General features: G+C 32.1%; 1 protein-coding gene across 12 annotated transcripts in view; it reads left to right on the top strand.

Annotated features, from left to right (window-relative positions):
• Positions 1–26,337, top strand: part of LOC115209324 (zinc finger protein rotund-like) — a 428,746-nt gene that overhangs the window by 110,435 nt on the left and 291,974 nt on the right. The gene's annotated exons all lie outside the window — the stretch shown is intronic.

The raw sequence follows: 26,337 nt of genomic DNA, 5'->3' as shown, positions 1-26,337 counted from the left end.
TGCATTATTTTTCTCTGTGGTAGAGTCAATTCTTTTGAAATTAGTAAGTCTATTCTGATCCCTCTCCACCCTCCCTTTTTGTTTTTATGTTTTTTGTCCAAATAGTAAGCTAACTTCAACAGCTGTTAGCAGTATGAGGTATTAGTTTGCTTCAGCTTTTTTTTTTGTTTTTTATTTTTTATTATCTGTTACATATTTATATTTTCTAAGTTGATGGCTATTGTATGTGACTAATTGTATACTGATTGATAAGAAACTCTCTATATAACCATTTCTATTATCAATATCATCTGAGAGATACTACCATATATTATAGATCTCCCATACTAAAAATGCTGCTAAATGGTCTGTTGAAGGCTTAAAGTTGCTTGACTACATCATAACCAATACTGTGTTTAATATCATTTTCCTATAATGGAATTAAATCATTATGAATCTTAAGTTGTTTTACTATAAAAAGAGAAAACAAAATACAAGCAGTAAAGGTCTCATGTATTTTGTGATGATGGGTTGGTAAAGATAGATTACCTGACAGTATATCTTGAATAAAAATATATTGTGCTAGTGGCAATTGATTTCAAAAGTGGGCAAACTCATTTAATAATTTTCTAGATCATGAATGAAGAAACCTGGGCTGGTTCAAAAGATAGCAGACAGATCAGCTAATGATAAGATGTATTATCAAATAAATATAGAATAATAATGAATTTGTATACAGTGTTCAGATTTACTAGAACTTGCCAAAAGAGTAAAAGAGAGCACAGAAATCAACATTAAGTCAAGTAAAGAATGTCAACAATAACAAAATGTGCATTCATAGTACATAGGATTAAATGCAAAAAGACAGAAGAATTAGCAGTAAAAGACATAAAAAGGAAAGAGTGCATAGGCATGTCAAGAGCAATGTTGGCAAATTTTGTGAGACGTGGTTTTAGGACACCCTGCAGAATGAAAACTAAAACCGGTCAAAGGACAAGTGAATTCAGAAGCATCAGCAGCTATTCAGTAATATGATATATGTATTATGTACATATGTATGCATCACAAGCACTTAGAAATTTCTGGTTAGACATCAGGTGTGAATTTAGCCTTTTAGGGTTGGTTGAACTCTAAGTCATGATGAAGGCAACTAACCCAGGAGGAGAACTCTAATAGAAAAGCCTGAGGTGTGTTGTTCATTGAGTTTGTAGCAAACATTTGCACTGACTTTCTGCTACCGGCATTTCCAAATGTGGCTGGTCTTACATAAGCCTTCACCATTGGAAACAAATCATCTGTTTCAGTAGTCTAGCAGCTGTTGGCCTTCTCATATATTAAAATCAATGGGAGAATGAATCCATTATATATATATATGTATATATATAACGGGAAGCTTTATGAAAATAAACAAAAGACGAAGGCAGGTGGAAAACAAACATATATGTATATATATATATATATATATGTACATATCTTATATGGATACATAGATAGATATAGCATATATGTTTGTGTGTGTGAGTATATATCTATCTATATGTGTGTGCATATACATACATACATACATATATGTATATATACATACATATATATTTATATATATATATATATATATATATATTATATATATATATGTACATATCTTATATGGATACATAGATAGATATAGCATATATGTTTGTGTGTGTGAGTATATATCTATCTATATGTGTGTGCATATACATACATACATACATATATGTATATATACATACATATATATTTATATATATATATATATATAATATATATATATATATATATATTACACTCACATACACACAACTTATTAATAAATTATATATAACTAAGATATTGTGTATGATTCTTCAATATCATTTGAGATAGTGACTGTTTTAGAAAAACCTTGTGAAATATTGTACTTGTCTAAGCTGGCCTCTTGATGAGTCAAGAACAAATATGAAGTGATTCCTGTAGAAGATGAAGCCAGTTTGTATCTACTCTCGATAGGGGACATTTACTAATGTGATATGTGATCTGAAGGGAATTGTGAAACCTCTTCGCTTTCACTGCTGAATGGATTTCCTTCATTTTTATAATTTTTTCCCCCCTATTTGTTTTTTTTACCGGGTGGTGGGGTAGGGAACTTCTAGGATATGAGCCTCAGAAAATGTCACAAAGTAGATTGAGAAGCCTAGCTCAGTTTAACAGTGCCTTCTTTCAGAGCATTAATGCTTTGCCATAGTGCCAGCCTGAGTTAAAATATTACTGATATGATTTAATCCCACCTTAGGGAATTTTTTTTATTATATCTCCTATCTCCTCACTTCACTGTCTCTCTCTTTCTGTTTTTCTCTCTATACATACATACATACATACATACATACATACATACATACATATGTATATATATCACTCCATATATCTATCTAGCTATCACTCTCTCTTTCTCTCTCTCTATCACCCTCTCGCTCTTTTATTTATTTAAATATTTCCATATGAAGGATTAGAAATCTTCTGTCTACTGTTTTGACATTTCAATCCAGATTGCTTTTCCATCTGATATTATCAATTGCTCTTCACTTAATTTCATTTTTTTACCACTCACTTTACCCAGTGCAGTTTCCTTGCTAGTGCTGCTGAACTTAGGTAGTGAGACCGGCATCGTATGGGCTCAGAGATTCTATTTCTGTATGTAATCATGGCCTCTTATCACCAATACCTCTCTTTCTCTCTCTCTCTTAATTGTAAGAAGTCACACTAAACATAAACCTACCTCTATATGAGCCAATGAACGAACTGCTCCGTGGTTATTCAACCTCCAAGAAATAGCAGCCACATTTCCTTCAAATTACCTCCACTGTTTTAAAAATGTGAAGAACACATTATGTAATGTTGTCTTAGATTTGGCCACATCTGGAGTGGTATAACTTTAAACATAGGTTTGCTCAGTCAAGCTGAACTTGTGCTAAACAACAACAGTTTAGCTTTGTTATTTTACTAATATCTCATAACAACCATCGGCATCATTATTTTATAATAATATTCTTCCCCATTAACAATGCTCAAATTTTGCCGAGCCATTATACAATATGCTAACAATACTCCTATAATCATAACTGCTCTTATTCTAAACAGAGCTGTATTAGTAATACAATTCTTTACAACACGGGGTCTACGAGAGTATTGTAGAGAAGACGTTATTGTTGTTTGTTCCTTCTCATAAGGGCCAGTTTCCCGGTTTCATTGGTATATAGGTTCCCCACCTAGATGGGACACCTGTCCATCACAGGTGAGCTGTTAGATGCAGGAAGAAAGAGTGAGAGAAAGTTGTGCCAAAAGAGTCAGCAGAAATTTGTCATTACATTCTGCTGGAGCTTCATGGAGCTTAGGTGTTTTGCTCATAAACACACACATCACACGGTCTGAGATTCAAACCCACAATCCCTTGACCTTAAGTCTGCTGGTCTAACCACTAGGCTATGTGTCTCCGCTGTAGAGAAGATAGAAGCCAATAATCCAGGAGATAGAAATAAGACATTATAAGTTGAAGTCTAGCCAAGAAGTGTGTAGGAATATTGCTCTGGAAGTCAATCAATTACATCAATCACACCTTTGTATTAACTGCATTGATCTAACTTTCTGACCTTTGAAGATGGTGGACACTGTTCCTTCTCCTGCCTCTCTCCTCAAACTTAGTAATTCAATAAGAATTTGGAAAATACACAAGTTAAAAATTTAATTATAATTAGAAGAATTAATTAGGTTAATAGGTCACTGAACATCATGCAACCTTTTATTTTTATACCCAACATCGTAGTTCCTACCTCACATTAACCTTCAACATTTCAGGCTTTTTAATGAAATTATAATTAGCATTTATTATGCACGTATAAGTATATTGTAAATATTACTTTCATTTATGCCACAGGTTATTGAGAGCATATGATCAGGTTCTGGCTTATGATAATTTAAAGTTTCATTAAACTTCTCTCAGGCCTGTCTCCCACCCCTACTTGACAATTGTTGTTGGTTTGTTTATGTCTTCATAACTTAGCAGTTCAGCAAAGAGAGACTGGCAGAATAAGTGCCAGTCTTTAAAAAAGACAAGTACTGGAGTTGAGTTGTTCAACTAAAACCCTACAAGTCACTGCCCCAACATGGTCACAGTCTAATGACTGAAACAAGTAAAAGATAAAAGATTATCCATTCTAAGATTCTATCGTTATAATTTTGTTAATTCTTATAAACCTATTCTTTAATTTGTTTCAGTCATTTGACTGCAGCCATACTGGAGCACTGCCTTTAGTCAAACAAATCAACCCCAGGACTTATCCTTAGTAAGCCTAGTACTTATTCTATCGGTCTATTTTGCCAAGCCATTAACTTACAGGGACGTAAACACACCAACATCAGTTGTCAAGTGATGATGCGGGGACAAACACAGACATGCAAGCATATACATATATGTATATATATATATGTATATATGTTCAACGGGCTTCTTTCAGTTTCTGTCTACCAAATCCAGTCACAAGGCCTTGGTCAGCCCAAGGCTATAGAAGACACTTGCCCAAGATGCCATGCAGTGGGACCGAACCCGGAACCATGTGACTGAGAAGCAAGCTTCTTACCACACAGCAAAAAAAAAAATATAAACAATATAAAGTAATACATGAAGAAATCTGCATTGGTTCTTTCTTAACTTGCTTAGTTTTCATCTGCAGGCAAGTACTCAAAAGCTTACTAGCAATCTTCAGTTACATCATTTAAAAATTAATAAGTTGATTTCCCATATAGGCTGAAAGTGGTTTTTTTAAAAACATCTCTTTTATACTTTGGAAGGAAAACTAAAATTACTCACTAAAATACACCTCAGCTTCTGATAATATCTCTTCTTTTTCTCTTTCTTCTCCTCCTTCTTATCAAGAAAAGTTGGGTGTATTTTGCTGTGCCAGGAGTCTGCCCTCTGTTAGCAATGGCAGGTCTTCTGTTTTACTCTTTAATTCAAAGAATGAAAATACTTAAGGCTGCTTCAAAATAAAAAAAAAAAAAGATTTGAAACAAAGTACCAAATTTTATGCATATTCCTGTTTAATCTATCACCACCATTTTTTTTTTTTTGAAATTGTGTAGCATTCATTCCTTTCTCAAAGAAATATCTACAAAAATAGTCTTCAAATAAGAAATAAAGTCAAATCAAGGACTAAACCTTTTTCTCTTCAAAACTGCATTAATGTAAGTAGAAATAATAACAGTAATGATAACAATAGTGACAGTCGTAATGAATTAGTGGTAGCAGTAATAACAATAATAATATGGAGCAATCAAGTGAAAGAGGATTTGTAGCGAGGAATTATATACAAAAGAAAAAGAAAAGGCTTAAAATGCATTATTAAATTATTGCATTTAGATAACAAATACAAACAGAAAAGAATAAACAATTATTGTTAATGTATTTGGTTTGGTTGTTTTTTGTTTTCTGTTTTGACATTTACTTTGCAAACTATTGGTGATTGATATGTTTTATTAGTTAAGGACAATAAAGAAATATTTCTCGTGGATTATATGAGTGACCTGTTGTGTTAATTAAAGGTAATTAAAGTTAACTTTGCTGCTCTGGATATATTAATAAAGTGATTATTGATTTCAGTTGACAAATGAATAACCCAAGAGAATTAATTCTTTAATATGTATTATGATCATAAATATTTTCTTCGTCATTGTTTTGTTTTAATTATTATTTCCATCTTTTAGAATTCAGTAACTCTGCTATGCTTATTTTTCTTTTCTTTTTTTTTTTCGCCTTTTCTCGATTGATTTACATGTTTGTCTTTCTTTAATGTTTATTAAAGAATTCATTGCCATCATGTTTGGTTTCTCTAAAAATCTCAGCATTAATAAGTAAAATATACAATCTAATTATCTCATCTTGAATTAATTCTTAAATGAGACACCAGAGGGAGATTGTTTAGAAAGAATTTCCAATTTCACATTGAAGATACTATTGTTTAAAATACTTTACTTCAAATGAAAATGTCAGAAAATCTAACAATTCAAATGTTTCATATCTACAATATCTGTATATGAAAGATGTGTGTGCAAATATACACATGCACATGCTCATATGCATGTGTGTGTATGTGTATGTATCGATACATATGCAAATGAGTATGTATAAGATGGTGAGAATTGAATATATGTATGAATATATATGAGCATAAACATGTGTTTGAGTGTGTATGTGTTTGTAAGGTAGAGCTGGAATATATTTCTTGATAATTGTATACACTTTTAGTAGATTGCCATTTGTGTACAAGTTTTAAAATAGAAACAAATCTCAACAGATTTAAAGAATAAGATTCTTTATATAGTTATTTGGGTTAGATACAATATTTATAGCAGTAAATAGCTAGAGATCTTGCAAGGTTTTAAACCTTCAGCTTGTTACAAAAATTAAGAACCAAACTTAGTTTCATGAATTTGTCATGTGACTATAGCAATGTATATTTTATTAAGAAATGGTCAAATTTTTGAGTAGAAAATTGATTGAGGAGATTTTTTTTTTTTAACAAGGAAAATAATAATGATTCAATTTAAAAGAAAAATTATTCTGTGATATTTTATTCTCTCTCTTTCTTTCTCTCTTTCTCTCTCTCTCTCTTTCTCAAGTATGCACATACACCATTGTTCTTTTTTATGTTATTCTTTTAAAAAGATTTTTATTGTACTGCTCATTTGTCATTCCTTCCAGTTTCTTCTGTTAATCAATAGAACTCCAAATGTTTGTTGATTTGACCTTAACATTGTCAAATTGATACTCAGATCTTATAAAATTTTTATAGCCTAAGAAGAAAAAAAATGAAATACAAAACTAAAATAGAGCATAAAAATTTCATCTTAAATTTCAAGTTATTTCTAGATATTTTATCAGTGATTCCAGCTTTGTTTCTTCTTTAGAGGTCTACTATAGAAAAGTGGTGCTGATGATAGTTTTAAATGTTAAATACTAATTGAACTGACCCACCCATTTCAGAAACAAAGAAATGTGTATTTCAGCATAAATCATTTAGGTTGAAACATCACTAAAACTAGCAATAGAAAAACTTTCATCATTAATTTTTAAGACTTTGTTTGAAATTTAACCTGTTCACATTCACTCATATAAAAATCAACATTCAAAAATATAACATCATTTTGTGGGTTTGATACACTTGGAGAAACTGAAACCAAAGTTGTTTTTGGGGGTTTTTTTCTCTAAATATTAACAGCTGTAATTGTCCTCAATTTACTACTGTTCAGATTTTAGAAAACTAATCTCAGTAATTTGGTTGCTTATCATAGATAAATTAAATAAATTGCAGTAAATATTTTGTTTCTTAGTGAAGACGTTGATATTTTATTACTACATGCTCTGTATACAGATTATATTACTCTTCATCCACAAACAACTAAGACATCTTTTACAAGATAAGCTCTACTTTCATGAACAGAAGACTTAAAACCATTCTCGATGAGGAGAGCAGATCCTAGCTTCATCACACAACACAAAAACACAATTATAACATACAAAAGCGCAAACAATTTCCTACTAATGAACGGAGTCATTAAAAATAATCTTTGATAACTTTTTATTTATGAGAGGTCAATGCTGATCTCTCATGAATGATTCTCTATAAAAGACAAAAGCAACTCACATCAGGGATAATGCCTCTGCAGCACATAATATTATATGTATCACAGGCAAAAGAAATCCATTCCATTTATGGCAAAGACTCACTCAGCCCACATTATAACCACTGGCCACAAACTACAGCAACCTTTGTTCATCTGAACTTGCAAACTGCATCTCTACCCAAGCACAAATTTTCATCAACCTTACTGTATCATAATCTACTTCCTACATCATACTCTAAACATTTTTTCAGTCATTTCTCCCCGGAACTACTTTCTTCTAGAATCCGTTTTTGATTATAGTTTTCAAATAAACTTCAGCCAACAGAACTTCAAACTGAACTACAATTGTAACAATTTCACTATTCTGAGAAGGCATTAAAAAAAGGCCATTGGTTTACTGCTCCCACTATTCCTTTGGTTAATTAACAAATTTAAAGAGTTTAATTTCTATGTTGGTGTATAAACTACAGGCTTCAGCTTGTAACAAATTCTATTCTTACACTGATATATTATACTAATAGCTATCTGGTTTCTCCACCTCTGTTCATTCTGAAGAGGTAGGCAAGAATTACCATCAAGTAGCACTAAAGTGGATTTTCTTACTACTTCTTCAATTCTGGTCAGACTAAAGTGATACCTTTAGTATTTTTAAATTATATAATGATATGTTAATGTCTGCATTTGACATCATTATAATACATCTACAACAATTACACAACCTCTGAATATTGCTACAGGTGCTTTTGTAGTTGTTGTTGTTCTTTTACAAAATCACTTTGTTCTGTAACTATATAATTATATATATTCCATGTACTGGAATCTTAGTATTTTATATTGAAAAAAATACAGAAAATATTATGAAAATATTTCACCAATATCCCCTGACTTCTAAGAAAGATAACCCTTTAAAATTATAGACTGATTTTCTTTGATCTGCATAAAAGAAAATGTTTATAAAAGGAAAGAAAAATACACAAAAAGAAAGAAATTAGTAGTTGTTGGTAGAACATTGCACATTGCTCCTGTAATTGTCTGCCAGTTATAACAACTTGGTACATTGTTTCCACTGGAACTTGGGAGTTAACAATTTGCACCAGACTTTCAGCATGACCTAAGCATAAATGATTTTTATCATTCATTGCATATTCTTCCACAGAGTTAATGTTTCATTTTTTTTTTTTTTATTTCTTTTCATTTGTTTACTTTTTAATTCTAAAAGCATTTTGTGCATTAAATCAAACTGATGGAAGAAGAAATATTTTGCTGAAGTAAAACAAAAAAAAAAAAAAACAGGCAAAAAAAAAACTGTCGTATGTGGAGTGGGTGTTACAGTAACAGAACAGTAACAAAATTATTATCATTGTTATTTTCATCATTATCATTGTTGTTCTTGTTATTATTTCAAATGATTAAAAATAGCGCGCTGAGTTTTTACAGTAGACTAGTTACATAGCTCTTCTAAAAAGCTATTTGGAACAATCGTCACATAACTTAAAAGGTTTTCAGAAACGTCTTCTGTGAAGCGTAAATTTCACTGGTTGCTTTTGCAAATATTCTGAAGATGAACAATAAACCCCACAAATAAACTTAGAGAAACATATTGAATTAATTTTACAAATAGTTTAAACTATTTTTGATTTCTTAAATATGTCAGGTCTGAAAAGTTTTCAACTAAGTCAAAACTAAGAAAGAAAAATTAAAATGGAATGTTGAAATGTTCCTGTCATTTCATATAAGTTATTAAATTAATAAAGATATGGACACACACACATACACACACAAACTTTATTGCAGTCTTTGCAATATATTCAGATTCAATTTTCCTCTGTCAGTGTTCTTTTATATCTATATATATATTATCATTATCATTGTTTTTCTAATGTCCATTTTTCCCTTGTTGGCTTGAGATAGATAGATATTTCCAATGCAGCACCTCTCTGTTTTGATCTTGTGTTGTCTCTGTTTTGAAATCTATCATCCTCATGTTTGTTCCACTACCTCTTCTTTTGACATCTTATAATTTGCATCTGCTGTAGATAACTTATACCATTACTATGAAGTATGTTTGCAAATTAAATGTACTATCCATGTGTAACTATATATATATATATATATACAGGAATTATTTATTAGTTAATGGTAGACCACAGTATATTGCTCTTGCAATTTTCTGCCATACTGACATTGTCATCTGTCTAGTGTAAACTGTAATTTTTGATTCCTAGTCATTTTTTTTTCTTCTAAAGTACTTAAATTTGAACTCTCTCTCTCTCTCTCTATTGCACACCCGCTTAGCTTTCAGTGAAAATGTTCCACTGCAATGCAAAGTCACATATTTTACACAATTTCATGTAGTCTGATTTCATATGTTAACAAATCTGCTTAAAATAAAATGGTCATAATGAAATACAAGGCATTGAAAGCTTGTTTTATTAAAATTCCTTTCTTTGACTAATTCCAATAAAATATTTCTGTAAACAAAATCCCTTTGGATTTCCACTGCTATTTTACATTAGCTATCTAACATTCATTTAATTTATATTTTGCTATCTAATATTACTCGGCAATACACAAAAGCAAACATTTATCTAACTATCTCATTTCTCCAGTTCAGAAGGATCCTAATGGATATTGACCTTTTCTCTTTGCAATAAAAAAATATATTTTTGAAATTTCCAAACCATTCCTCAGATGTACTTACTTGACCTAGTCTTACCTAATTGAAGTCAAAAGAAACACAATTTTTAAACATGAAATGAAATGGTCTCCACAAAGTATAAGATTGTAAGGTTATTCCATGCTGTTTTATTACTGGAAGTTGAAAGACTGGAGAACCAAGCAGATTTTTATATAAAATCCTTTGTCACATTTTGCCAAGAACAGAAAAGTTTAATCAATGACCTTTTATTGCTTTTTGAGAATTATTCTATCAGTCTCACTATTGAAGTATTTTGGTTGTGGTTAAGTACCCCTGGCTGCTGCAACTATTTTCTCAAATCTTTTGATCATGCAGCAACCCTATTAATTATACATAAATTATCATATATTTTCTGCTCTGGGCCAAACTTCAAGACTTGCTTATCACCTGCCCAAAGGGCAATCACAACAACCTTGTCATCAAAAATATTCAAAAGGCTTCATCAAAACTCTAAGGTTTAGAGTGAGGAAGATCTATATTTAGTTTTAATGGATATCTTATTTTGCATTGGTTTTATCTTTCATTGTGCTTTGTTTTTTTTTTTTTGTTTTTTTTTATAATTTGCTCAAATAGCATTTTTGGAGACAAGGGAGAGTTTCATCTTTAATTCCTTCCTCTTTCCCACTCATTTCTTCCATCCTTTTCTTCTTTCTTTTGAAATATGTGTATGTATGTATGTATGTATGTATGTATGTATGTATGTATGTATGTATGTATATATGTATGTATGTATGTATGTATGTGTGTATGTGTATGTATGTATGTATGTATGTATGTATGTTAGCTAGCAGTTTCATTTTTTCCATGAATGCAAGTCATGCAGTGTATTCTTAACATACCAAAGTAAATGAAAATGATCTCATTTTAATATGAATATTTCATTTATTTGAGCAACTGCTTGAAAGAAGGTACATATATGTTATATGTACCCTTATTTAGTTATAGGGTTTTGATTTTCTAAAATTTCCTGATCTAGCTTAAATACCAAGAGTTGCTTCAGATGTGTATGTGTGTATGTGAAGTACAGCACAACCAACTATTACGAACAAGTGAGAACCACTTAGTAACACACATGCACTATGCCTTTGCTGTATGTTGTAGGTGCCTATGTAGTCATGAGCATTTACAGTCTCTTGGCCGTCTTCACCCTAGCACTTGGCACCATGCACCCTCACAGATTCACGCACCACACGCACAGATACACCAAGAGAGAAGCAGGGTGGGGAGGGAGAAAGAGTAAATGATTAGTCTGTATGTGTTTGAGTTTTTAAAAATATAATAAACGTTATAGCAATATCTCATCATTATCATCATCATCATCATCATCAGTATCATTTGACATCTGTTTTCCATGCTGGCATGGATGGTCTGATAGGAACCGGCAGCTCAGAAGACTGTACCAAACTCTCTGTCTGCTTTGGCATGGTTTCTACAGTTTGATCCCCTTCCAAATGCCAACCACTTTACAAAGTCTACTAGGTATTTTTTATGAGGCACCAGCAACGATGTAGTCACTAAATAAATAACTTACAAAACAAGACCCCTCAACTGAGGTGGGTGGAGCAGTATTGAAGAAGGAGGCTGTTTTAAAAAAAATTATTTTTGATTTTTACTTTTTTTATATTTTCCAAAAAACCAACATTTATAGAACAAAATAATCAATTTTCAAGCCTAACTTGTGTTTTATATTTATGTTTCTGTGACCTAAACTTTTAGACTTTGGAAACTCTGTAAATATTTAGAGTGCACAGAGGATTTGATTTTTCTCATTCAGTTTCTGCTTATGACTAAATTATATGCAGTTTATCAAATTCAATATCATTGGAAGTTGGTGTGATGGTGGAATGCATGCTAGGAGTATCTAAAGCAGTACTTATCAAAATGGGTAGTACCACCCCTTGGGGTAGGTAGTGGAACTTTTTTTTATGGATTCTGGGACAAAGGATGCTGTAGCTGGAAGTGATAGATGCATCTTTTAGTTACACTTATTTTCAAAAATCCAGTAGTATTATTGGTCAAAATATTGTTTGAACATTTCATAATGATGAACTGTCTTGTATGCAAGTTATTTTTTAATGATCAACCTGTTGACAGCTGTATTTTTGTGGCATGTTTAATTTTGTGGAATTATAACAAGGGAATGCTGAAAAAAGGGTTAGTTAAAAGGAGCAATATTTTAAAAAATTTTGAGAAGCACAGATCTAGAGAGTTAGGAAGTACTAATAACAAATCTAAGCCAACAGTTTTTTTTTTTTTTTTTTTATGCTGAGGTGAGAATGTAATTGAGACAGAAAAATAATAACCAAATACAAGAATACAAAATGGTGAGAGCAAAAGAAAAAGGATTTTGAGGAGTGAGATTAATGACAAAAATGGTTAGAAAATAAAAACTTTCAAGATATGAAGATAAATAACTATCAATGAACATGTTAAAATATGATGTAGAAGTAGTGAAAACAGGAAGCTGCATATCACAAAGTAAAGTTTGATGCTTTGCTTCGGTTTGTTGGTGAGCATCTACCTTAATCTCGGTCTCAGTTTACTCAGCCTGAATAACTGTCAAAGACCTATTAATCCCACTTATGAACATGTGTATCATTCTGTTAGTGCTTGCTTATACACACACACATACACACACAAACACACATGCTTACATTTAGGGAGTATGTGAGTCTACCACAAAACAATCTTCTCATGTGCCGTATTGGCTACAACATGCAATGTGTATCTTATATCGAAACATTCAGCCACCAAAGGAGGGAACCTTGCTACTGATTTAGCAAATAAGGAAGCTTCTGCACAGTCAATAAACCAGGTAGAAATAACAGTCAAATCGTTCTAAAATATCACTTAGTGTCTTAGGAGAAGAGAATGTTATGTTAGTTAATGCATATATAGATACCACAAAAATCAAACAAAAATATGGGATGGTCATGCTTTTGATCATATGTCTCCTCAGTCAGAGCTAACTTGAGACTGTGCAACAACAATAACCCTAAGGAGATGAACCAACAAAGGGTCTCTTATTTAGTTGCTTCACATAGAATCTCTATGTGGTTGCTTATAGATAGAGCTGCAAAATCTCTGTGAAATATCACTCACCTATCTTCAAAAAGGTAGAAATGTGTTGTCTAACATGATCTATGAATATTAAATAGTCCCATGTAGTCCTTTGAAGATAGATCTTCTTGACCTTGGCTTACGTAGGAGGAAACAAATACAATCCTAAGCAAAATATATTGTTAAAAACTAGACATCTGCTGATTGACCTTGTTAGTTTAAGTGGTTTACTAAGATAATGCAGTTATAGAAACCCATAATCATACAAAAATATGGGTTAGTTATAACTGGAATGTCTTTGTTTAACGTGCCTCCTTTGTGGCTATTTGGCCTGTGAAGGTATGTAGCCAACTGACTGTTGGACTCACAATCATAAGGTTGTGGGTTCAGCCCCTGGACTGGATAGCATATTGTGTCCTTAAATGAGGCACATCACTCATGCTATTCCAGCTTTCTCAGCTGTAAATGAGTACTAGCCTGGTGCTGATGCAGCCCTCTCTCCTTTTAGCTGTCACATCTTTGATGTTCCACTTCATCACAGTTGGGAATACCAGGTGGGAGTCTGTGTCCGTTTGTGACTACATAAGCACTGAATACAATTAGTGAAAGTGTGGTACAAGCTACTAGGTGATACTCACTTGTGAGTGACAGTGAAGTTTAAGTTTATAAAGATATGGGGGCTACCCATCAATAGTCTCTTGTTATAGTTTTTTTGTTTGAAGTTGTTCCAAGAGGTTATTTCTAGGCCTGATAACATGTAAAAAAAAAAAAAAATACGCTGAAAAAAAAACTTTCTGAATTTGGTGGAATGAGAAATCAGATGACTCTAATATAGTCATATTTTTCTTTTTTTTTTCTTCTTTTCTATGTTTCGTAAAGTGAGCTACAAGCACAAGATTAATCATCATCTATTTCTAAATCAAAATGGATATTGTACAAGATTTATATTTTATCAATGTGGAGACTTAAGTTTTATGAAATATTGTCATTCTGTTGGTGGGAATCATCAATTTTAATTTCTTACTTTCGATATATTATCATTATTGTTGTTGTTGTTGTTGTTATTGTCATAGTCGTTGTCATCATTTGTGTGATATTAAGGTTAGTTCATAATTTGTTTTCTTAGAAATATTGAGGTTATATCAACTTGTTTTCTTAATTACATTACAGTTACATCATAATTCATTTTCTTAGTGGTGTAGCCCTTTTAACTTCTTTTTTTTTTTTTCATAATTAAGCTCTGCAAATAATTAGAGTAAGAAATATTAGAACACCAAGAACAACATGGTCTAAATACAAAACATTGACTAATATTCTTCAACACATTGTTTCTTTACTTTATTTTTGACAATTTTTCCCTCAGACTTTTCAATGCCTAATATAGCAGCTTGCTAAACATTTATGCAGAAACCAGTGGTCTAACAATAATAGGGTCCACTATTGTGCATTGTATTGAGGCTCTGCATTACACACACATGTACACACACACGCATGCACACACACACACTGGCAGAGATGAGTTAACCTCAGGGATAAAGTTTCTATTCATGCATAAGCAAAGGTTTCACTCTATAAAAGGAACCTAAGTTCCTCCTCTTGTTCTTATTTAACATATACCGCCTCCTGCAAGCTTATTCCTTGAGGTGGGTGAATAATTCCTATCTTTCATGCCAAACTGAGCATGGAGGGGAGGTAGGTTTTCCTCATCCCCTGTCTAGCTGCACCCCTCCATCTCTATCAAAACCCTTAGACCTCCTGTGTATTTAATAATGTCAGTGGGTGTGATTTCTTGTGTGAGCTTGTAATTGTCTCTACTTCTTTTCTCCTTATTGTCTTTTTCCCTTTCTTCTTTGCCTTCTTTTTATTTCATTATAAAGTTTTGTTCCCCTGTGTTTGTATGTATATATGTGCACACATGTGTAAGCAAACGCATGTATATGAAAGTGTTTCTTGGGGACCTCTTTCAGTGTGTGCAGATGATATATGTACTTTAGTGTGTATGAGATAAGTGAATTGTTTTTTCCTAAATTTTATTGTTTTTCATATTTTTGTGAATAATTGTACCTTACAATAATTTGTGTGTGTGTGTGTGTGCATGTGTATGTGTGTGTATATATATATATATATATATATATATATATATATATATATATATATATATATGCCCATAATGGCTGAGAGAGAGAGAGAAAATGATTGAGTGAGGGATGGGAGAAAAACAGAAGATGTAAGTTTTAGACATAGGATTTTATCTTCCTCAAATACAAGTTTTAAACTGTTACCTTGGTTACAGTTTTCTATCCTTAGGTGATGTATCTTTGAAGATTCCCAAAGAGTTGAAATAGAAGGTTTTCTTCCTCATTATTTTATCCCATATAAATATGAATTTACATTTGTATATGAGTGTGTGTGTTTACACATCTATCTGTCCAAGTTTATATACATACATTCATATATATATATATATATACACATACAGGCATACTCAAGAAAATTTATCTGCTTGTCCTGCAGCATACTGGCTTCCATATATAAAGAATGTTACCTTTTATTTTATTTTATTTTATTTCTCATAATACTATAATATTTTGGTCAGTTTAGCCTGTTTGACATCTCTTTCTTGCAATATATTAAAATAAAACTGTTTATTCCATATTATACCTAACTACAGTTAAATGAAAGGCGAGAGAATAATTAGATATTAATGCCAGGAGTGTAACATAAGTGTTTTCAGATAGCTTGATTTCACTGATACATCATCACAATTATTTGTAATTATAGTAATGGTAGTTTCTAACATGAGCACATGGCCTCACATTTTAAGGGAAGGAACAGTTGATAAAACTGACTCCCATACTTAAAATTTTATTGACCCAGAAGGCAGGTTTGACCTTGGTTGTGATTTTAATTCAGAATGTGAGTGATGAGAGCATGCACTTTGTCCTTTTTTTTTTTTTTTTCTATTGTCTGCTGTTTTACCAAGTGTGAAATAAATAATCCTTTCTACTACAGGCACAAGGCCTGAAATTTGGTGGAGGGAGATAGTCGATTACATTGACCCCCAGTGTGTAACTGGTACTTTATTGACCCCAAAAGGAAGAAAGGCAAAGTCAACCTCGGTAGAATTTGAACTCAGAACATAGTGACACACGAAATACTGCTAAGCATTTCATCCAGCATGCTAATGGGTCTGCCAGCTCGCCACCTTAAAATAATGATGAGTGTAATATGTATCTCTGATAAATAGTGAAAATTGGTATAAAACAGTATTGTTAGGGACGGCTAGGATACTTAGAAAGGTTTTTGGCATCTAAGGCTACTTGCTATAGTCCAATGTCCAAATTTTCTCAAATCTGTGTATTAAAAAGAAATAATAATAAGAATGATTTCAAATTTTGGCGCAAGGCCAACAACTTAGGGGAAGGTATAAATCAATTACATCAACCTCAGAGCTCAACTGATACTTATTTCATCAAAAGGCGAAATTAGCATTGGCAGAATTTGAACTCAGAATGTAAAGGATGAAAGTCTGTTAAATATTTTGCCTGGTGTGCTAACAATTCTGCCAGCTCACCACCTTAAATAATAATAAAAATAATAGTCTTTTCTATTATAGGCACAAAGATAGGCAAAGTGCCACTAAGTACTTGTCTGGCATACTAATGATTCTACCAGCTTACCTTGTTAATAATGGTAATAATAATAATCCTTTCTACTAAGTTAGCAGAATGGGGAGAAGTCAATTACATTGACCCCAGTGTTTCACTGGTACTTCACTGTGAAAGAATGAAAGGCAAAATCAACCTTGGCAGTAATAATGATAATAATGGTTTCAAATTTTGCCACAAGGGCAGCAATTTTGGGGGAGGGAATGGGCTGATTACATCGATCCCAGTGTTTCACTGGTACTTAATTTATTGACCCCAAAAGGATGAAAAGCAAAGTCAAACTCAGCAGCATTTGAACTCAGGATGTAAAGACAGACAAAATGCTGCTAAGCATTTATTGTCCAGCTTGCTAATGATTCTGCCATCACATTGCCGTAGTAATAATGATAATAACAATAATAATAATAATAATAATAATAATCCTTTCAAATATAGGCACAAGGCCTGAAATTTTGGAGGAAGGGACCAGTCTATTACATCAACCCTGGTGCTTAATTTATCAACCTGTAGAGGATAAAATGCCAGCAGCATTTGAACTCAGAACAAGATGACAGACAAAATAATAATAATAATAATAATAATAATAATGATAATGATAATATATTATTTGTATATTCTGTTGGCAGAAATGCATTGTAAATCTTAAGTTAAAATTTTCCCAAGGTCAGTCATGTCTTTCATTCTTCTGGTGTATTACAAATAGTTGTAGTAATTCAGCTTATCATATGGTTTTTGTACAAAACTTGACCTTGCAAAGAGAAAAAGAAAATTTCTTATTCTATTGATGTTGAAAATTAAGTGTTTAACTCAGTTTATAAATATTTATATTTTCATGTTTTCAAATGATTATAAAGCTATATTTTACCCACTCTTACCCATCAAAAAATAGAAAAAAACTGTTTTTGTCTGTAAAAGGTTTTTTTTTTTAATATGTTCTAAATGTTATCACTAAACCTCACAGCTATGACCTAACTAAAAGCCACTCATAAAAAAACCATTTCTCTCATAATTTTAGCATGTTTTTACAAACTGCTTTCAGTCTTGTATTAATTTGTAACAGTCTGCATGTGTTTTTTATGGACAAGTATTGACGTTGTTAAGAAAAATATCATGCAGAGCTATGCCCCATTCGGTTGGAACTATAAAATCAGCCCTACCTAACTGAAGAACTAATCAGGGAACTTCTATACAATTGTTTGGCTTGCTAGAAACATTTACCAAATTTCTGCAAATTACAGCCTACCGTTTTGAAATAGGAATGAGATACTGGTAAAGTTTTTCTCAGTCTACAAAAAAGCAAGATGGTCTAAGCTGGAATGCCTTTAATCACATTCTTCTTAATCGGGGTTAACCTGAGACATAACAATCTGTTTATTTTGTAACTAAATACATAACTGTTAAATTCCTGAATAGGCACAAGCATGGTTGTGTGGAAAGAAGCACTTGTGTAGCACCTTGGGCAAATTTCTTCTACTATAGCCTCGGGCTAACCAAAGCCTCAGGAGTGGATTTAGTAGACAGAAACTGAAATAAGCCCATCATATATATGTATATATATCTATGTGTGTGTATTCATCTGCATGTGTTTGTCCCCCACCTGTTGCTTGACAGCTGGTGTCAGTGTGTTAATATCCCCTGTACTTGGAGAAGCCCCCTCTACGATATCCCCAAACTGACCAAAGCCTTGTGAGTAGATTTGGTTGACGGAAACTGAAAGAAGACTGTCATGTATGTGTGTGTGTCTTTGTGTCTTTGTGTTTGACTCTACTCTACTACCACCACTACCACCACTACTTGACAACCAGTATTGACATGTTTATGTCCATGTAACTTAGTGGTTCAGCAAAAGAGACTGATAGAATAAGTAACTAGGCTTTAAAAAAGAATAAGTATTGGGATCAACTCATTTGACTAAAATTCTTTAAGGTGGTGCCTTGGTATGGCTGCAGTCTAATGACTGAAGCAAGTAAAAGACAGAAGAAGCACATAAACATTGCCTTAGTACATTTTACCAACTCTTAATCTCAGTTAAGGTATTATTTCTCTTTACTTACTTAGCAATTAGGAGGTACTGTATCCATTCTAAAATTTTATCTGGTGTAATTGTTTTTATTTGCTTCTGCAATTTTGTGTCTTATAAAATATGATGATTCGCTTTGAAATTTCGAAAGATTCTATAATATTTTTAATGAAAATTTCTCATCTTTCCATGAAAAATTTACTAAGATATAGCAAGGTAAATAAACAGGGAGAGAACATGTGTGTGTGTGTCTATGTGTTGTAAAATCATTTGCAAAAATCAGAATTAAATCTCTTTATCCAGGTTAAGATTTAGTAGCATTTGTCGTTACATTAGCTATGATCATAACATGTACAAATAACTATTTAGTTAGTTGGCTTGTATTTATTCTGAGGTTAGTAATAATAAGTTTTGAATTAATATTCTAAATTAATGGTTAGGAATTTTCTATAATTTTTGCACATGCATGTTTGTGTATCTATGAATAAATCAATGATATAAAATATAGAATTTGAATTTCTTTAATACGATTTTAGATATCATCTACACAGAAATTAAATTTTGACATGTCAACATATACACCCTACTGTGAACATGACATTTAAAAAATATCTATTTCAGTTTAGTTTATCAAATATCTTACTTTGTCATCAGATTTTATTATCGTGGGCAGAATTTTCATCTACTAATGATTTATTTACTCACCTCTTTCATATGATCTGTCCCACACATTTGTCATAGTATATTTGCTAAAGTCATGTTTTCATGGAGTATGTTTCTTTCTAAATCGATTGAGAACACATACTGGTTGTGTTGGAACATTTTCTGTTGAATTCCTCAGTTTCTTAAATAATGGATTACTATCTGAAATCAGTAGAACATTATTTTTTATATTAATATATTGAGATTAAGCAAATGGAATCATAGCTTTCATTAATAAAATCTGTTGATACGGCCAAAATTTTTTAAAAAAATAAAGGTAAGAAAAGAAAAGGATATAGCACAAGGAAAGATAAATTTTGAAAGTATATATATATATAACGGGAAGCTTTATGAAAATAGACAAAAGACGAAGGCAGGTGGAAAACAATATATATATATATAAAAAGTATGTATATATATATATTACTATATATATATAAAAGTATATATATAAAAGTATGTATATATATATATTACTATATACATATATATGTATATGTATGTATATATACAGAGAGATAGGTAGATAGATAGATAGATAGATTTTTGCGTTTTTGTGACTTATAGTTCATGAAATATTAATTAGAACTCTCTCCATTATTCCCTTTAAGTTGTGTTTGCTATATTTTATAATTAAAAGAAATTGGAAATAGATGAAATATCGAGAAGAAATTGCAAAGACTATTTAGTTTTTTTTAGAGAATAATGTCAGAATTATTTATATTTTGTAAGTTGTTAGGAACTGAAAGAGAAAATAGATTTTCATGTTTTTGCGAAAAATACTAACAATGATAAAAGATATCCAGTGTTTTAGGCATATTTAACTTCTGCTAAGCTGTGTGTACTATTTTTGGGGCAAAAATATACATCATGGCTATTGTAAGTGGCAAATCAATTGGGTAGTAACAAACTGTCAAATCAAGTCCATGAATCAGTTTCAATTCTATTTCAGTTAATATCTTTAGAAAAGGCACATACGTAAAAAGAAAAAAATGTTTGTCACAACCTCTCATTGCCTTTTCTCTAAAAATCCAAGATTTTGTACTTATTTGATATTATTACTGCTGCCATTGTTATAATCATCATTATTGTAAGGGTCATGGATTATCAGAATCATTAGTTGGATAGTTCAAATTCTGCTGAGGTGAGTTTGGATTTTCATTCCTCCAGAGCTGATACATTAAAGTACCAGTTAATTGCTAGGGTTGATGGTGTTGACAAACTCCCGCTTTACAAAAAATGCTAATTTTGTGTCCAAATTAGAAACCATTATTAATATTATTACTATTATTTTGGCCTTATGCCAAAATTTGAAACCATCATCGTCATCATCATCATCATCATAATGATAATCATCATCGTTTAACGTCCGTTTTCCGTGCTAGCATGGGTTGGATGGTTCGACTGGGGTCTGGGAAGACAGGGGCTGCACCAGGCTCCAGTCTGATCTGGCAGAGTTTCTATAGCTGGATGCCCTTCCTAACGCCAACCACTCCGTGAATGTAGTGGGTGCTATTTACATGCCACCTGCACAGGTGCCAGGGGGGTCCGGCATCAGTCACAATCGGTTGGTGCTTTTAACGTGCCACCGGCATGGGAGCCAGCCAGGGCAGCGCTGGCATCGGCCACGTTCGGATGGTGCTTTGGTGCTTTTAACGTACCACCGGCACGGGAGCCAGCAAAGGCGGCGCTGGCATCGGCCACATTCGGATGGTGCTTTTTATGTGCCACCGGCACTGGAGCCAGTTGAGGCAGCGCTGGCAAAAAGGTAAGCTGGCAGAATAGTTAGAACACCAGACAAAATGGATTTTTCTGAGTCCAGATTCCACTGAAGTTGACTCTGCTTTTCATCCTTTCAGGGTTGATGAAACAAGCACCAGTCAAATACTGGGTTCAATGTAATTGACTTGCCCCTTCCCACTAAATTTCAGGCCTTGTGCCTATAGAAGAAAGAATTATTATCATCATTATTATTATTATTATTATTATTATTATTATTATTATCATCATCATCATTATCATCATTATAATCGCTAATCTAATTTACTTTTAGAAAAGCTGAGTATTTTGTAAACACAATTTAGGAAAATAGAAGGTTTATTTTAACAATCAAATCAGCTTTTTTATATATTTTAGTGAATTAAAATTCTAATTTAAGCTTTATTTAGTTTTGCACAAAATAGTTACTTTTAGTCTTGATCTGTTTTGGAAGGGCAACTCTTCTAAATCAGTCAGTTTCCTGAATCTTTTAAGACTTATTCTACAATAAACTACTATGGCAGTCTTTGAAAATGGCATTGTATTCCATATATCCTCCCTTTTCTTCAACGATATTCTAAAAGAAATGAGAATAATTTTCAGTATCATTACATCCTAGATGATTGACCAAGTTTCTGAACATTTGTCTGTTCATTTTCAATTGGAATTCATTTATAGAGATAGTTAATCAGTGAACCCCTGTATGACAACAAATGTCTCCCTGTCAGTAGTTATTAGTTCGAGTGAGTGCTTTCCTATAACAATGAATGCACTTCACCTTCTGAGCAATAGGCACAGTCACTGAAGTTTGTCGTGACATAGCAAAATTAATCATTAGTTATTTCCTGTCACTGGAAACCTATTCATTAGGGATCTTGCTTTGAGTAAACTTGTTTGCTGTCTTCAAGGAAAACAAATTGACTCTGGTTCCCAGTTGCTATTGGAGCTTAACATCTTTATTTATTTTTATTTATTTATTTTTTTTTTATAACGGAGAAAGGAAAAATATAAAGAAATTAAATAACTGAATAATTAAAATAAGTTCTTTCTCAATTAGTAATTCCATTAATATATTTGTTTCCTCTCCCTCCACCTTCCACCTTTAATTCTGTCTCTTTCCCTCCCTCCTTTTCTCTCTCTCTTTCCTTAAGCGTTTCAATCAGTTGATAAGTAAATCTAATATCTGTACAAGCAATGATAAATGTGTCGTGAACTTTTTTCTTTTTTATGGTATATATAATTCTGTATGCCATGGTGTATTTAATGATGCAAGTTAAATATCAACTTCTTGTGTCTCAAAATTATTCCAAAGAATATTTGAAATCTTTCACAGTTGTTTTAGCGACATTTTAGCTGAAGGCATTGTTTGATGCCTGCAAAAATAATCTCAACTCAGCATTGTCACTACAGCATTGATAGCAAATGTTATTCATAATTTATCAAGAATTCCTTGCTTAATATTTCAGTTCATTTCTAAACCAACCTATTTATTTAAAATAATTTTTTACTATTTTTCTTTTAATTTTTGTGACTCAAATTTTTTTAAAAGCTGAATATTTGTTATTCAAAGTACAAAAAAACTGAGACTTTGATTTTAGAATATTAAATGTTTTCCAATTATTTGTTGGCCAAGAAACATAAATTTCAAGAACATTGAAAGCTTTATTTCCTAAGTTTTCCATGGATTCTGTAAACCTTAGTTTTAATTAAGAGTTATGTAAAGTCATTCTGTAACTCTTCTTCTGCTGCCTCATGTACTTTTACACTACTGAAATTCTCAACTTTCCAAGCTCTTTTACTGCAATAATAACATTCATACCTTCTCTGCTCATGCCCTTCTGTTCTTTGAGAACATACCCAGTTTGTAATGCCAAATTCAACACACAACTATAAAAAAAAAATTAACAGATGTATCATAACTGTTATGTTGTTATTGTTTGTTATTGTCCTCATTAAGCAGATCTATAATCAAAGGTGTTTTAACCATAACAATCTCATCTTTTATATATCCAGGGCTACATTGTGCATTGTGCCAAAGTCCTTTTAAGATAGTAACAAGTGGTTATTTTTGTTATTGATTTTTTTAAATCACATTTTATGATGATCTGCATTGTTGGTTGCATGTTTCCAATAACTGGTTCACTTTATTTACTATGGCAAGAGTGACAAGGGGTGTCTGTACAACTCAAGCAAACTATTTGGCACTGTGTTCAAAAGCATCAGTTTGTCTGTTTTCTCACTGATATTACTGATGTGTTTCAATGCATGTGTGATATACCCAACCAAAGTATTGGTCAAGCCAAAACCGTAGTAAAAGACACATATCTAAAGGGCAGCATGGTGTAAACAACCAAGTAGTTGCAAAGTAAATTTCTTTAGAATATTGTAATTGAAAGAAATTTCACTGCACTTTCTTACATATCAAACAGCTATTTTAAATCTCATTAGATATCTGGATGAAAATCTGTTTAAGAATTTGTGATTTACATTCCTATAATCATTCCTTAAAATATTCTTTGAAATTTGGCAGGAATTATCTATATACATTTTAAATATAAAAAGCCAATTTCAAAATAAGCTTTTGGTGCCTTCCACTCTAAAATAGATAAAATTAGTTAATACCAATAATATATTGGATTTAGTTAATCAGTTGTCTCCTCTCAATAATAATGATAAGAATCCATATATCTAATTAAAAAAGAAAAAAGAGGAAAAGAGAAAACTTATTAAAATAGAAATTCTAAGAACAAAGCTCATATTTTGTAGATTTCATTAATAAATTATCTTGTATTTCAGTGTATCATGTGTTAGATAGCTACCCAGTTTAGATATATCCATAATATATCTGAAACTCGATGACTTTATTGATAACTCTGTATCTTCTAGGACTGAAGAAATATTATGGTAAAAGGAGAATGATTATAGGAATCAACTGGCCATTTTGAAGCATTTAAAAATCTAATGGATCTTTTTTTTATTCATACAAATCAATTCAAATTTTTAGTAATTGTAATGATTGATCCACCCGAGTGCATATGTAGAAAGACCAGAATATGTTTGGTGATCAAAAGGGATGTTAGATGGCATGGCATGGTTAGTCTTTTGGAAGGGTTTAGCTTGTATATTTTGGTTCCTTTCCCTTTTCTCATCATTTATAAACTTAAAAACATCTTTTACTGATATCTTGCAAGATGATATTCTCATTTAAGTGAGATTTTATTGATAGATAAATGATATTGCTTGTGATACTTAAGACACTTCAGCAGTACTTTCTGCTTACTAGAATGATGAAAAAGAGGCTGTAGTATCCAAATAAACTGGGCATCGTAGAGAACAAGAAAGTGAAAGAAGTGGGCAGGGAAAAAGTGAAAGTGCTATTAAAGCAACATGTCATACTGAATAAATAAATTGAATAGAGGACACAAAAAAAACATGGAATTAGTTTGGGATTATATTTGTCTACTTTAATAGTATTTTATAAACACCGCCATAAAAGACCTTAATTTGGAGCTGCAGATACTCATTTATTACATATAGACATAGATACTGCATGTATGTATGTATGTATGTATGTATGTATGTATGTGTGTATGTGCATATAAGTGCATACATATGTAAACTTGTCAGGATGTATATATTTGAGTTCTTTGCTCTTATTTCTGCCTCTTTAGTATTCATACAATAAATTAGATCATTCCTAGCCAGTCATCATTTGTGGCCCTGGCTGTTTACTGTAGATTTAACATTGGGAAACTAATAAGATAATCTGTCTCTGTAGTCTCCCTACTCGAGTGAATTTTTGAAAGTGTGACAAACTGCTCTTTTTACTCTTTTACTTGTTTCAGTCATTTGACTGTGGCCATGCTGGAGCACTGCCTTTAGTCGAGCAAATCGACCCCAGGACTTAATCTTTGTAAGCCTCGTACTTATTTTATCGGTCTCTTTTGCCAAACCACTAAGTTACAGGGATGTAAACACATCAGCATCGGTTGTTAAGCAATGTTGAGGGGACAAACACAGACACACAAACATATACACACACACATATATATATACATATATATGACGGGCTTCTTTCAATTTCTGTCTACCAAATCCACTCACAAGGCTTTGATCAGCCCGAGGCTATAGTAGAAGACACTTGCCCAAGGTGCCATGCAGTGGGACTGAACCCGGAACCATGTGATTCATAAGCAAGTTACTTATCACACAGCCACTCCTATGCCACTTTATAATTTTTTTTTCTATACCATTCCTTCTTTATTATATTTAATAGAGTAATTTCTGCTATGAAAACCAGCATCTGGTTTGGTGTAACTGAGCCTGAAGAAATAATTAGTGAAACTTATTACATAGCCTCTGTATTTACATAATGTGCATCATGGGGATTAATGTAAAAAATTCTTCTGATTATTGAAAGAGTTATCACCGATTAAAAATTTCCATCTTCATTCCATTGTTGTGTATTTACTATATATATATATGAGTCTAGTGCAGTCTCCCTTGAATTCCCACGATCTCCCCTGATTAACTATTTTATACTGGAGGACTCCTATAGTTCCCCAATGTCTAAAAGCTAGTTTTATAGATTCTTCTTTCAAAATTCACTTGTATAGGTTTGCAATAGAACTTTCTGAGAGAACATGTTTGCCAGAAACATGTTGAACTATGTAAAACATTAGTGAAAAAACCCTGTCTGTTTCTTGCAATCAATACATCTAAAGCAATTTTGTTTTTGTTTTCCACGGACATTTAAAATACTACTGTGGCTCCCC

This window comes from Octopus sinensis, linkage group LG3 (assembly GCF_006345805.1).
Source record: "Octopus sinensis linkage group LG3, ASM634580v1, whole genome shotgun sequence".
NCBI classification, from domain to species: domain Eukaryota; kingdom Metazoa; phylum Mollusca; class Cephalopoda; order Octopoda; family Octopodidae; genus Octopus; species Octopus sinensis.
Note: the sequence above shows the minus strand (reverse complement) of the source record. Positions and strands in the feature narration are given on the sequence as shown.